This window comes from Rhinolophus hipposideros, assembly GCF_964194185.1.
Source record: "Rhinolophus hipposideros genome assembly, chromosome: 1".
NCBI lineage: Eukaryota > Metazoa > Chordata > Mammalia > Chiroptera > Rhinolophidae > Rhinolophus > Rhinolophus hipposideros.
Genome location: NC_138047.1, coordinates 39,844,518 through 39,860,927, shown reverse-complemented (window position 1 = coordinate 39,860,927; position 16,410 = coordinate 39,844,518). Strand labels below are relative to the sequence as shown.

General features: G+C 38.0%; 1 protein-coding gene across 1 annotated transcript in view; it reads left to right on the top strand.

The window, feature by feature from the left end:
- Positions 1–16,410, top strand: part of KDR (kinase insert domain receptor) — a 142,483-nt gene that overhangs the window by 12,213 nt on the left and 113,860 nt on the right. The gene's annotated exons all lie outside the window — the stretch shown is intronic.

Here is a 16,410-nt window from a genome sequence, read left to right as displayed (position 1 = left end):
GTTTAGCATAATGTTAAGTGGAGAAGATGAATATATAAAATAACATGCACATGCAGTATATTCAATTTTGTAAAATTAAATTTGCAAAATAAAATTAGTGTTACTGGGGTAAAATTATGTATAATTTATTATAATCATTATTAGACTTATTATTGTTGTTATTGTTACTTTAAGTCAAATTTACTTTTTCATATTTTTATTCATGTTGATTTTATTAATGTAAATAGTTTATTCATTTACATTTATTCAAGTCATTTTTTAAATTAAAGTTTATTGGAGTGACAACTGTTAGTAAAGTTACGTAGATTTCAGGTGTACAATTCTGTATTACATCGTCTATAAATCCCATTGTGTGTTCACCACCCAGAGTCAGTTCTCCTTCCATCACCATATATTTGACCCCCTTTACCCTCATCTATCACTCCTCTTCCCCCTTACCCTCTGGTAAAAATTTACTTTTTAAAACATGGTGCTGGATTGAATTGTAATTATTCCATGGCTGAATCATTGGATGACAGTGTGAGCTCTGCTATCCCTTTGTACCATGGGCCTGAAAGGGACACATAAAGAGCAGCAAAGGTGGTACTTGCTTGGTACTCACAAGAGACCAACGTGTTGGGTTAGTTTGAGCAACGGTATATCCCACACTTGTTCAGCTATATATTATGAGGTGTGTGTGTGTGTGTGTGTCCTGAGGTTGTTCAGATCAACAATATCAGTTAGATATGGCGATGTGGGGATGAGCGTTCCAGAAAAGGAAAGGAGTGTGTGTGTTGCGGGAAAGGAGGGAGAGAAAAAAAATGAAGAAGGTATAAAAGGAAGAGGTGAGGGGAAGTAAGATCTAAGATAAAAGAGGTTAAAGAGGGGAGGTTCCGTGGGCTAGAAATTGTAGGAAACATTCAGATGTTACATATTTTGTTTTAAATGATAATGTACAACTCCCACATCTGTATTTCCATTGCTACCTTTTTTCAATAAAAAAGGTAAATGAAAAGGTATATTTAAATGTAAAGGCATATTTGAGGTGGAGATGACATGCTGTCTTTATTGGGAATCCTGAGGGGTAAGTGGCATAGTGACTTGGCAAAGGGGATTGGGTGGGACATTTGTAAAACCTATAAAAATGTCACAGGATAAATAACTTTATTTAAACTGCCTGAAGTTACCCTAAAGAAACAGCCAGATTATTACGCTGTGCATCCCGTTCTGCCAAGGGTAACTTGACCCTTGGCCCAGGATGAATAACAATGCTTGCCAGGTTTCAATAGCAGTCATTTTGCTATCTGTGATTTTCAGAGGAAGCGGCGGGAGGTGCAGGCTGGTGAAAAACCTTAGGGTGTTCAGGAATACTTATTTGTTGGACTAATTTTAGAAGCATGTCTTAAGATGAAGAATGAGGTTCCTCTATTTCACAGAATGGCTGCCTGCTGGCAGATCAGAGTTTTCCCGGTAAAACCTCTCCTTTGAATAGGGTAGCAAGAGCAAGTAACTCAGACACATGGAGCTTCTCCCACTTGAAAGAAATTCCTTTAAAATCAAAAAGACCTTTGACTTTTACCTCTTGGGTTAACAGAAAATACTCATAATGACTATATATATATATATATATATATATATATATATATATATATATATATATATATATATATATATATTTTTTTTTTTTTTTTTTTACATTTTGCATAGTTTTATAAAATTTTCTCTCCAGGGCTTTTATGTTACTTCTAGTTTAGGGAGGGCTACGCTTTCAGTCTTGAAGAGCATTTCTTTGGAGGTGGTTGCTGACACTGTCTGAAGCCAATGATTTATTGTAAGTGACATCAAAACATAGACAAGAGTCCCTGCGAAAAGGAGCAGAGAGTGGTTTGTGCCATGACACTCGCTGAAATATGTACAATAGCAGTGAAACATTTAAGACTCAGAAGGAAAACAGGAAGGACAAGAAATTCACTTTCAGGGATTGCTGGAGGACTTTGGAGGACTTCCTCCGTAATCCTATCTTCTCTCCACATGTTTGTGTAACTAATACCCTCCATCTGCGCAAACAGATCAAGGGACATGCATCTTTTGGGGTGTTTCTCTGGGACATATTTTCTATCTCTGGGCTGAGCTGGAAGACTTTGGCACTAATTCATTTTGCCTTACAAGGCTGGATGGATAATTAGTGAACATGATTTCCTTGGCACATTTCAGAACAAATCTGCAAAGTTACAGGGGGGAAAAAGAGAGAGATTTGAACTTCAGAGGTTTTTCCAGACTATTAAATTTCCAGCAGTTTAATGATGGACCAAATACTTATCAGCAAATTTAAAACCCAGTAGCACCAGGCAGATAGATGCAATTGGGCTTTTGGACAACTCAGTGGGGACCCGGGAATATCGGGACCTGATCTGAATATTCCACCTCACTTTGGGTGACTGAGGTGTTGACAGGGCCAGGATAGGCATGTGTCACCTCTGGGCTGGGTCCAGAAGAGAAGTAAGCATAAGATTCTTAAGCTCCCTTCCCCCACCTTGCTGTATGAATGCATTTAATCTTTTACTTGTATGTAAAACAAATATCTAATTGTAACTGTAATCTATATATTGGGCATATGGGATAAGGCAACATAGGGTTCAAAGAGCTCAAGTGTGCTTGGGGAACGAACACAGAAAAAACTAACAACAAAAGAGCCTAACTATTGGAATAATTCAAAGATGTAGAAAGTGGTAAGTACAACCACTTTGGAAAACTGTTTAGTGGTCCATGCTCAAGGAAAACATATACATGTGATATGCCCTATTACCTAGCAGTTCCACTTCTGAGTATATACGCAACAAAAATGAGAGCATATGTCCACAAAAAAGATATGTGCAAGAATGTTCATAATAGTCTCTGCATTGAAGCAACCCACATGTCTAGTCACAGAAGAATAGGTAAATAAATTGTATTGTATTCATAAAATAGAATACTACACAAAAGAGTACATATTGTGGATTCCATTTATATGAAGATTAAAAACAAGTGAGTTCATCTATTATGCTAGGAGTTAGAATCATGGTTACCTTTGAGTGGCTAAGTGTCGATTGGGAAGGGGTACAAGAAAGTTTGCTGAGCTGCTGGAATTTTGATATCTTGATCTGGTTGGTGGTTACAGGTGTCCACATATGTAAAAATTTGGTCCCTTTACTATATGTAAGTTACATCTGTATGTAAGTTATATTTCAAAAAAAAATTTTATACAATGATATGTTAAAAATAAAAGAAAGTGATATGGTAGCATTAATCATGTAAGCATTGATTTTTTTTCCTGGGGGAATGAGATGCACACATGAGGGACATCTGACCTACTGTATTGAAGGGGTTTGGGATTTGGACATGAGTCAGAGGCAGTGTTATTAGTTCAGAGAGGGAGCTGATTGGGCCCAAAATTAGGGCAGTGAGAATGGAGGTAGGCAGAGATGAGGGCATTTCAGAGAGAGAATGAGAAAGGGTCTCAAGAGAATAGAGCTGTGTGTGTGAAGGATGGGGGAGAGGGAAAAGGAGCAAGTAAAGATTAGAATGGCTCTAAGTGTTTTCCTTTTGGTTGCTGGGTTGCTGATGGCATTGTTAATAGAGAAGAACATATATGGAACCATCTTAAATCATATGATCAGTTGGTTTGACACGGCAGCAGTCAGAACCAGCATTTAAGTTAATTAACAGCACTTGATACGTGACTTGAATTCTGCCCCTTCTTGTTCTACACATACGATTACAATGCGCAGATCCCTTATACTGTAGTTCTTGTGCAGATCTTTTTCAGTGACCTAAAGAGAAAGTTTTAAATGTTTAATCATGATACTTACACATTGATGTAGTTAGACATATTCAACAGTTGACTCTCTTCTATTTCTAAACTCAGGTTGATTCTGGAGTATTATTTAATTTTGTAAAGAAATGCTAACACAAATTTTCTAACTGTGGGTACAAGATACCAAGTCTAGGAGGCTAGGCACAGCGATATATATGGAAGCACAGGCTAGCTTCTCTTACTGTTATATTTGCTAGGACGTGCTATCATTCATCGTACTGTTTATGTTCATTTTGAGTTCTGATAGTTGAGTGTTAATGGTGATTTAGGGTGGTGTTCAACCCTAAATCAATCCTAAAGAGGAGCATTGGGCTCAACAAAAGACTTTTGGAGATGGAGGGTAGCTTGTCTCTTGCCTGTTTACTGCTGCGTGACAAAACTGTTATCTCCCTTTTTGTTTAAAACCTGCTTAATGTGTTTTTAGTAGACATTCATTTTCATTTCCTCAGTATTAACACTGAAGGGATGCCATCTGGTTGTTAGGGAGTTATATAGGCTGCAGATGCTGTCTACGTACTCTCTACCTACCATCCCAGGTCCACACACTGAATACACCATTTCATTTCCTGGGCTAGGTCAAAATAACTGATATGGTTCCTCCTACTGCTTTTCCTGCTCTGGGGGCAGGGTAAGAATGGCTGACAGAGAGCTTCCTGTTTCCTGTTTGCCTCTAGGAGAACACAATTCTACAAGGTCCCATTTCTCTGCCTTTGCAAAGGCAATTGTCCTCCGCTCTTAATCAACCCTCATGGGAAGTCACTTGTGATTCTTCGGCAGGCCTAACCTTTTAGAGATAACACTGTTGTTAAAAACTCCTCACTGTGATGCTTGTTGGAGGAAAACATGAAAATGTTAAAATTGCTGATGAATTACAGCTATTGTTACAGCTAATTTGAGGAAGACTTTCTGAAATTAAAATTTTATTGACTAATCTTTTGAATAGTTTTACATTTTATTTATTTTTAGTATGTAAGAAATTATGTCTTTCATCTGGAAATCCTTATAATAAATTTTTGATTTACATTTTTTTAAAGTAAGAAAAATGATTTTTCTAGGTCAAGCTGTTAAAATTGTGAATTTGAACAGATTAATTTTATGCCAGTGCAATCAATGAGGACTTTCAGTTAAGTAATTCATTTTGTGAAACTCACATTTGGAGACAGAAATTTACCTGTGATGTGACCCTTTGCCTCAGATTCCAGGCTTTCCATGGTCTGATTCTGTCTGTGTAATCTCAGTGTTCTTACCTTTTAGGAATCTTTTATTCTTGTGAAATCCATCCACTCGCAGCCCTCTGAACCTGCTTGGCCTTTTTCCAAACTCCAGGGCAGTGGCTCTCAAAGTGGTTCAGTGTACATCAGAGTCACCCAGAGGGCTCATTAAAACACAGATTGCTGGGCCTCACCAGAGTTTCTGATTCTGCAGGTCAGCGATGAGACCTGATGAGTTACATTTTTAACAAATTACCAAGTGATGTTGATATTGCTGGTTCAGGGACCATACTTTGAGGACCACTGCATTCGACCTCTGCTTGAACTGTCTGTGGTAGGCCAGGTAATGGATTTCCAAATATGTCTACATCCCAATCCAGAACCTATGAATATAATTTACATGGCAAAAGGACTTTGAAGGTGTGATTAAGTTACAGATTTTGAGATGAGGAGATTATCCTGGATTGTCCGGATGGGCCCAGTGTAATAACAATGGTCCTTATAAGAGGGAAGCAAGAGGATCAAAGGCAGAAAAAGGAGAGTTGATGACAGAAGCAGACGTTTAAGTGATGTACCTTGAGGATGGAGAAAGGGGCCACAAACCAAAGATTTCAGGTGGTCTTTAGAAGGTGGAAAAGGCAAGGAAAGATGTTCTCTCCTGGAGCTTGTAGAAAGAACAGCATTCTGCCAACACATTGATTTTAGCCCTTTAGCAGTCATTTCAGACTCCTGACCTCAAAACTGTAAGATAATACATTTGTGTTGTTTTAAGCCACTAAGTTTGTGGTAATTTGTTTTATCAGCAATTGGAAACTAATGCAACATCCTACCCCATATTGCAGGCTACCTAAATCCTATCTAATTTAGCTCAAATGTTGGTGGCAGTCTACTCTAATCTGCATCCTCATGATGTTTGTACTCAGTGATCTTAATTCAGAATTTTCTATCTTCCTGTGAATTCCTAGAACATTTGTTGTCTTGACCAGTTATATATATATCCAAAACCTATGAATATAATTTACATGGCAAAAAGGACTTTCAATATATATATACATGTATATGTATATATACATATATGTGTGTGTGTGTGTGTGTGTATTCAAAAGATCTCATTCTTTAATGGTTTGCTATGTTGCAGACCTGAAGCTGAGGCTGACAATGAAAAGCTAGAATTCCTGCTCTTAAGGAGTTCCTAATCTATCAGGGAGGCAGACATAACTGATCACTTTAATCGTATATATCACATACATAGTTATGTTACTAACTACATGTGATTTACGAGTGTAGCATATATCTTATAGCTAATACAACAGATACTACATTGTAGTATGAATATTCCTTTATATGTCTTTCCACATAGAGACAGTAATTTTCTATACTACTGTCACATGCCCTTAGCCCTTGCCCACTACCTCATTCCTGAGGCTTGATGGCTGAGTTTCATCAGGATGTTTCTGATCAGAAACTTGCAAATCAGTTCTTCAACTGACAACCATTATAAATGATGGATAAAGCTTAAAAATATGTATCTCTGAAGGCATCTGAGAGTTACCAAGACACAGAGAGGTTGAGGGACCAAGGTACTGGAGAAAAGAAAAATACAAAAATGGACCCAACTTTTTGTTGCCAATTTCTCTCTCAAGGCATTGGGTGGTTCACAACTGGGGGATGAAACATGAAGCTGAACAGAAATGGTGGCTGAGAGGCTGAGTTTCTACCATGTTATATAGCTGAAGGAACAATATTGGAACCTGGGGCCCACCAAGAAGGAGGGGCTCTCCAGACTTTCACCTAGGAGTAAGGATAAAATAGAAAAAGATAACACAAAAAAAATGAAATCCTTTTTCATGCCAGCTCAACTCTTGATTGATTGGATTATAGTGATCTGTTTTAACTCCTAGAAGCAAAAAGTAAATCATCTCTGGAGGACTAATATCACACACAGCCTCAAATTATCTCTATAGCTTTTTACCCTCAATGTCTGTCATGTAATAGAAGTTTGCCAGGCATACTAGCAGACAAAGCCAAATGATCAAAAATCAAGGGGAAAAAACCTAATAGACAATAGATATAGACTGACAGAATATCCTGGTGTTTGAGATAGCAGACACATGGCTTTAAAATAATATGTTCAGGAGATTAAATGACAAGGTGGAAAATTTCAGCAGAGAACTGGAAACCATGAAAGAAAGCTAAAGAGTAGTTTTATAACTGAAAATTTCACTACTTGAAATTAAGAATTCAATAGATGGAGAGTGACATCATAGGAATGGCAGCAGCGGGGAGCACTTTTTGAGTTCTCCTCCGGATCTTATCACAAACGGGACACATAAACCATCAAAGGACTCTGCTCATCATGCAGAACAGCTAAGTGGCTCGTACAAGGATTACTTGCAGGTGGGCAAATTGGGTGAGCAGGGGAAGAGGGAAGGGAGCAGAGTGGAGATGCGGCCCGCATCTGCAGCTGTGGGGATGTGGACTGCATCTGCAGAGGTGGAAACACGGTCCACACCTATGGCTGTGGGGATGCGGCCCACATCTGCGGCTGTGGAAACACGGCCGGCATCCACAGCTGCAGAGACGCAGGGGATCCCAGGATGGAACAGAGAACACAAAAGCCAGGAGCTGGGCTCTTTCCCTGCGTCCCACAGCTGATCTCTCCCACTGAGAGGGCAGCATATCCAGCATTTGAGGCAATAACCTCAGCTGGGTCCTTCAATTGGGCCCTATGCCAGACAAAGGATACAAACTCCATACCTGGGCCCCACCCTGCTCTTCCAGTCCTACACCCACCCTTCCAGAGACTTAAACTGGCCCCTGAACTGAGGAGTAGTGTCAGATTACAGAGGAGCCTTAGTGCTCAGGCTCTGGGAAGACTGGCAGGCAGCTCTGACCCAGGGAAGAGGCTGGGAAGAGTGTGATTTTGGCTGGGTGAGGAGAGAAGAGACTCCTCCACCCCCAGCCACCACCTTTTCTGGCCTGCGGGAAGAGTGTGACATGGCTGGGCTGGGAGAGAGATGACCCCTCCATCCCCAGCCCCCACTCTTTCTGACCTGCCTAGGGCGGGGCAATTACAACTGCGGAGGCATTCCCAGGAATCAGCAGTAAGTGGCAGACGCAGCTCCCGGCTTTCAGCAGCTCAGAAATCTCCCGCCAGCCACACACACACACACACACACACACACACACACACACACACGGAATAAGTGCCCTAAAATTCAGGAGAACTGGACACAGGGCTGGTGGTGCTACTCTCAGCGTGCATTTGTGCAGGAAAGGACAGAAACTGCACTGACTTTGTAAAAACTACCATCCAGATCCCTCAGCCCCACGCATCTAAATCTGCCCAACGTCTAATCTGCCCCACGCATCTCATCTGCCCATCACCTGATGCCCAACGTCACTCTGGGCATCAGGTGACTGGCTCTGCCTGCACAATACACGGGGGACTCTTGGGTACAGCAGAGGACAACCTGGAGATTACTTGGTGGGCTTAAGCCAAGACTGGCGCGCTTTTTGTTTTGTTTTGTTTTGTTTTGTTTTGTCTTTATATCTTTGATATCTTTGCCTGTGTTGAGTGGGAGTTGTCGGTTCTTTTTACATGTGAACGTATTTGATTTTTTCTTTGTTGTTGTTGTTGTTGTGCTTGGTGATTTGCTTTGTTATGAAATTACCCTACCAGGGCCCAGCTTAAGAGGCACGAGATTCAACATCCAGAGGCCAATTCCAGACCAAACCAGAGTACTTCTTGGTTTGACCTACAAGTCACACACCTAGAGGGAATTCTGTACGGGCACAAGAGCCCCTAGAGGCCAAACCACATTTAAGTGGTCAACCCTCATGCAGCAGAACACCCTGTGGTGGGCAGAGCCAAGTCTCACAACTAGTCGGCCTAGGAGTTAACCCCACCTACTCACAAGCGAAAAGCAATTAAAGATATTCTTTAACAGGACAATATACACAACACAAGAGTCACCTTTGGAGCATACCTATGGAGCAGAGGAGAAGAACGAAGTAGTGCAAGTCAAATATAAAGAACACATACTACATAAGATAACCCAGTAAGAACTAAGAACTCTAGGGGATCTACCTAATACATCAAAGCAAACACAGAGAGTCAGCCAGAATGGGGAAACAAAGAAACATGTCCCAAATAAAAGAACAGAAGAAACCTCCAGAAGTGGAATCAAATGAAACAGAGGTAACCAACCTATCAGAGACAGAGTTCAGAACACTGATGATAAGAATGTTTAAGGAGCTTAGAGACGACATAAAGAAGGATGTAGAAATCATAATAAACAACCTGTTAGAACTAAAGACCACAATTACCAAAATAAAGAACTCACTTGAAGGAATGACCAGCAGGTTAGATGAAGCAGAGGATCAAATCAGTGACTTAGAAGACAAGTTAGCAGAGATCACCCAAACAGAACAACAGAAAGAAAAAAGAATAAAAAACAATGAAGATGCTTTAAGAGACCTCTGGGATAACATCAAGTGCAACAACATGCGCATCATAAGAATACCAGAAGCTGAAGAGAGGAAGCAAGGGATTAAGAACATATTTGAAGTAATAATGTCCGAAAACTTCCGTAACCTGATGAGGGAAACCAACATACAAGCCCAGGAAGTGCAGAGAGTTCCAACCAGGATAAACCCAAACAGGTCCACACCAAGACACATTATAGTTAAAATGGCAAAGCTTAAAGACAAAGAGAGAATCCTAAAAGCAGTAAGAGAAAGACAGAGGGTTACATACAAGGGAACTCCCATAAGACTATCAAATGACTTTTCTACAGAAACATTGAAGACCAGGAGGGAGTGGCAAGAGATACTCAAAGTGATGGACAACAAAGGCCTACAACCCAGATTGCTTTAGCCAGCAAGGCTATCATTTAAAGCTGATGGAGAGATAAAGAGCTTCCCAGAAAAGAATAAGCTAAAGGAATTTATTACCACCAAGCCAGCATTGCAAGAAATACTAAAAGGACTTCTGTAAATAAAAGAAAGATGAAAACAATCTCACTACAAATTAAAAAATGGCAATAACTATGTAGATATCAATAATCACTTTAAAGGTAAACAGATTAAATGCTCCAATCAAGAGACATAGGGTGGCTGAGTGGATAAGAAAGCAAGACCCTTGTATATGCTATATACAAGAGACTCACCTCAGATCAAAAGACACATACAGGTTGAAAGTGAAGGGTTGGAGCAAGATAGTTCATGCAAATGGAAATCAGAAAAAACTTGGAGTTGCAATACTTATATCTGACAAAATAGACTTTAAAATGAAGAACATGTTAAAAGACAAAGATGGGCACTATATAATAATAAAGGGATCGATCAGACAAGAAGACATAACCCTAGTAAACATCTGTGCACCCAACATAGGAGTACCTAAATATATAAAACAGATATTGACTGACATAAAGACAGAGATCAACAGTAACACTATCATAGTAGGGGACTTCAACACACCTCTGACAACAAGGGACAGGTGTTCCAGACAGAAAATCAATATGGAAACAATAGCCTTAAATGATACATTGGAACACTTGGATTTAATCGATATTTTCAGAGCATTTCACCCCAATGCTGCAAAATACACGTTCTTCTCCAGCGCACATGGAACATTTTCCAAGATAGACCATATGTTAGGCCACAAAACAAGTCGATAAATTTAAGAAAATTGAAATCATACCAATTGTCTTCTCTGACCACAGTGCTATGAAATTAGAAATGAACTACAGGAAAAAAACTGGAAGACACACCAATTCATGGAGGCTGAATAACATGTTACTAAATAATGAATGGGTCAAGCAGGAGATCAAGGAAGAAATCAAAAGATATCTCGAGACAAAAGAAAATGAAAATATGACGACCCAAAATCTATGGGATGCCGCAAAAGCAGTCCTAAGAGGGAAATTCATAGCATTGCAGGCCTACCTAAAGAAACAAGAAACATCACTAATCAACAGTTTATCTTCACACTTAACGGATCTGGAAAAAGAACAGCAAAATAAGCCCAAAGGGAGCACAAAGAAGGAGATAATAAAGATCAGAGCGGAAATAAATGAAATAGAAACCAGAAAAAAAATACAAAAGATCAATGAATCCAAGAGTTGGTTCTTAGAGAAGATAAACAAAATTGACAAACCTTTAGCCAGACTCATTAAAAAAAGAGAGAGAGAGGACCCAAATTAATAAAATCAGAAATGAAAGAGGAGACGTGACAACAGACACCACAGAAATACAAAAAAATTTAAGAAATTACTATAGGCAACTATATGCCAACAAATTTGACAATCTGGAAGAAATGGACAATTTTCTAGAGGTGTACAACCTTCAAAGGCTAACTCAAGAAGGAACAGAAAACCTGAATAGACTGATTACCACCAGGGAAATTGAATCAGTAATCAACAATCTCCCAACAAACAAAAGCCCTGGACCAGATGGGTTTACAGGTGAATTTTACAAAACGTTCAAAAAAGAATTATCACCTATTCTCCTCAAGCTCGTCCAAAAAAATCCAGAAGGAGGGAAGACTCCCAAACACTGTTTACGAAGCCACTATCACCCTGATCCCAAAATCAGACAAAAACACCACAAAAAAAGAAAAACTACAGGCTGATATCGATCAATAGATGCAGAAAAAGCATTTTATAAAATCCAGCAGCCATTTATGATAAAAACCCTTAAGAAAGTGGGAATAGAGGGATCATATCTCAACATAATAAAGGCCATATATGATAAACCCACAGCTAACATCATACTCAATGGGGAAAAGCTAAAACTATTCCCTCTAAAATCAGGAATAAGGCAAGGTTGCCCATTTTCTCCACTTCTATTCAACATAGTGCTGGAAGTTCTAGCCACAGCAATCAGACAAGAAAAAGAAATAAAAGGCATCCAAATTGGTAAGAAAGAAGTAAAATTGTCATTATATGCAGATTATATGATACTATATATAGAGAACCCTAAAGACTCCACCAAGAAACTATTAGAGCTGATAGATGAATTTAGTAAAGTAGCAGGATACAAAATTAATATTCGGAAATCAGTTGCATTTGTATATATCAATAATAAAACATCTGAAGGTGAAATTAAAAAAAAATCCCATTTACAATTGCTTCAAAGACTATAAAACACCTGGGAATAAATTTAACCAAAGAAGTAAAAGACCTGTACTCAGAAAATTATAAGACACTGAAGAAAGAAATGAAAGAAGATACAAATAGATGGAAACACATACCATGTTCATGGATAGGAAGAATTAATATAGTTAAAATGTCCATACTAAGGCAATATACATATTCAACGTAATTCCTATCAAACTACCAAAGACGTTTTTCACAGAAATAGAACATATAATCCTAAAATTTATTTGGGACCATAAAAGAGCCTGGACAGCCTCAGAAATCTTGAGAAATAAGAACAAAGTGGGAGGTACAACAATACCTGACATCAAATTATACTACAAAGCTACAGTAATCAAAACAGCATGGTACTGGCATAAAAACAGACACATAGATCAGTGGAACAGAATAGAGAGTCCAGAAATAAATCCATGCCTATATGGCCATTTAATCTACGATAATGGAAGCAAGAATGTATGGTGGGGTAAAGACAATCTATTCAATAAATGGTGCTGGGAAACCTGGACAGACACATGCAAAAAAAATGAAACTGGACCACCTCCTTACACCATATACAAAAATAAATTCAAAATGGCTTAAAGACTTAAATGTAATATCTGAAACCATAAAATACCAAGAAGAAAATATAGGAAGAAACTTCACAGACATTACCCGGAGTAAAATTTTTACTGATATATCCCCTCGCGCGAGGGAAGTAAGAGAAAAAAATAAACATGTGGGATTACATCAAAGTAAAAAGTTTTTTCACAGCAAAGGAAACCATCAATAGAACAAAAAGTGATCCTACTGAATGGGAAAAGATATTTGCCAGTGATATATCTGATAAGGGGTTAATATCACAAATCTATAAAAAACTCACTCAACTCAACTCCAAAAAAACAAACAACCCAATTAAAAAATGGGCAGAGGACTTGAAGAGACATTTTTCTAAGAAGGACATACAGATGGCAAACAGACATATGAAGAAATGCTCAACCTCACTAACCATCAGAGAAATGCAAATGAAAACCAGAATGAGATACCACCTCACCCCAGTCAAAATGGCTATCATCAATAAATCAACAAACAACAAGTGCTGACGTGGATGTGGAGAGAAGGGAATGCTTGTGCACTGTTGGTGGGATTGCAGATTGGTGCAGCCACTATGGAAAATAGTATGGAGGTATCTCAAAAATCTGAAAATGGAACTACCTTATGATCCAGCAATTCCACTCCTAGGTATCTATCTGGAGAAATCCAAAACTCCAATTCAAAAATCTGTATGCACTCCTATGTTTATTGCAGCACTATACACAATAGCCAAGACATGGAAACAACCCAAATGCCCATCGGTAGATGACTGGATTAAGAAGCTGTGGTACATTTATACAATGGAGTATTATGCAGCCATAAAGAAGAAAGAAATCTTACCATTTGCAGCAACATGGATGGACCTGGAGAACATTATGTTAAGTGAAATAAGTCAGACAGAGAAAGACAAATACCATACGATCTCACTTATATGCAGAATCTAAAGAAAAGAATAAGTGAATGAACTAATCAGAAACAGTTTTGGAAACAAAGAGGAAAAACAGGGTTGCTTGGTTGGCCGGGGGGGGGGGGTTGGGGATAAGGTGGAAGGTGAGGGGATTAGAAAACAATTGGTAACCACAAGATGGCCACGGGGTTTTGAAAATTAATTTGGGGAACGTAATCAATAATGTTGTAAAGATTTTGTAGGGTATCCGATGGACACGTGTCCCATTTGGGAGACCACCTCAGGGATGATGTAGATGCTTGATCACTGCACTGTACACCTGAAGCTGAACAATAATGAATGCCAACTATAATTATATATACATATATATATATATATATGTATATATATATATATATATATATATATGTATGTATATACTTACATGAAGAGGAGTACAGCATTAGGAATAGAGACAGTGGAAATGTAATGGCTCTGTTCGATGTCAGAGGGATAGTGGATGGGGGAGGGGGGTTCACACAGTGTGAGGCATATAAATGATAAACGTCTAAGTATTACTTTGTCTTGTGCACCTGAAACTAATAAAAAAGTAAATTAAAAAAAAAAGAATTCAATAGATGGCTTTAAGAGCACATTAGACAGGGCAAAGAAAAAGTTAAGAAACTGGAAGATAGGTCAGAAGAAAATATCCTGACTAAAGAATTGAGAGAAGAAAGTATGGAAAATACAAAATCTAATGTAAGAGATACAGAGACATAATGAAAAGATGTAACATGTGTAATTGGAGTGCCAGGAGAGGAAAGGGAGAATAAAGTAGAAGCAATATTTAAATAATGATTAGAGTTCCCTGAAACTGATGGAAGATATCATACCAGAGATACAAAAAGTGCAATGGACCCCCAAAGTGAATAAGTGCAATTCACTTTGGGGCCTTGATTATCAGAATTAGTTATTTTGGCTTATTTACACAAGTATTAGGTTGGTGCAAAAATTATTGCGATTTTTGCAATTTTAACCTTTTAAACCACAATTACTTTTGCACCAACATAATAAAATATTACAATTTTCCGACTGTTGTGCAATAAGGGGTGGCCATTGAGATGTAAGCAGAAATTGTTCATTTGGATTGACAGGAAAATTCTTTAAAAGAAATAGACACTGTTACATGCCCTTTGCCCTTGCCCACTACCTCATTCCTTGGGAATGAGGAATGATGACTGAGTCTCAACAGCCATATTGGTTCATTATACCATTGTAGTGATTAATTTTATGTGTCAACTTGAATAGGCCACAGTATCCATATATTTGGTTAAATACTAGTCTAGATGTTACTCTGAAGGTATTTTTTTTAGATTAGATTAATATTTAAGTCAGTAGACTGAATAAAGTAGCTTTCTCTGTAAAATGTTGGTGGGCCTCATCCAATCAGTTGAAGGACTTAGGAGGAAAAAAAGCTGGCATCCCTCAAAATGGAGGAAACTCTGACTGCAGTCTGCCTTTGTATTCAAGCTGAAACATCAGTTCTTTCCTGGGTCTCCAGCCTGCTGGCCTACCCTACAGATTTTGGACTTGCCAAAATCTGTGAGCCAGTCCAATCACATTAGCCAATTCCTTAAAATCCCCTCCTCCATAGATTATACATACACCGTATTAATTCTCTTTCCATGGAGAACAATAATACAGCCATGAAAGTCATGTGCCAAGGAAAGTGGAGCAGAAAGATGTAAGGAATCTGGTACTCCCATATTGACACTAAATTGCCTACCTATGGACTTCTTTTATGTGAAAGACTAGTAAACCTGGACATATTTATGTGTTTTTCATGAGATTTTATTAAATATACAGCCCAAAATAACACTGAGAAAATGGCAATTTAAAAAAGTACCTGAATAATTATCAGCTTTTCTTTTTACTCATCAAACAGACATGCAGAGCAGAAATTCAAGCTAATTCTATTTTCTTCACTTGTTTATTAGTCTCTATTTATTTTAAAATATGTGAAGGGTCAAAGAACATAGATTCTATACAATGTGTTATTAATAATGATTGACCATGAATCACTCCAATGAAATCTTTCAGGTTTATCTGGTCCTACCACATGAAGAGAAATTTCTCCTGATGGATATTAAATTATATGTGTAAAATCTAATCCAATTTCCATTAGATTCATATATGACAAAGTAAGGCATTGAAAACATTTATAAAATATTATAGATAACATTTATGGAACAATTACTCTAAGACAATGACTCAGATATTTATTTTTCAGTTTTTTTGAAATAGAAAAATCAAACTAATTGAGCATCACAATATGAAACAAAAATATAATTCAGACCAAACCTAAAATAAATACTGATTAAAATTATTTGCTTTATTCAGAGGCTATATCAAGACTAAAAATTAAACTGTTGTGTCTAAGACTGTCTCATCTCTGTAAAATCAAAATAGTTTTACTAAATATACATTTTCTTCTTCATTTGCTTTGTCCCCCTACTGTGGCTGTGTTCTTAATTGTATCTGTTGTGACTGATGTTTTTTTTCTTGCTTTACAGGAAATATTTGGTTTTCCTTTAAAGACATTTTTCATGAAGTCTGTTGGAAGGAATTTATAGATGCTTTTATGACAGGTTTTGTCTGGATTCTGAAAGAAAATTCCACCACATAAATTGTGATGTGAATGAATGCTGCACCATTGGCCTAGAGAAATTATGTTAAATTTTAGCAAAGTCA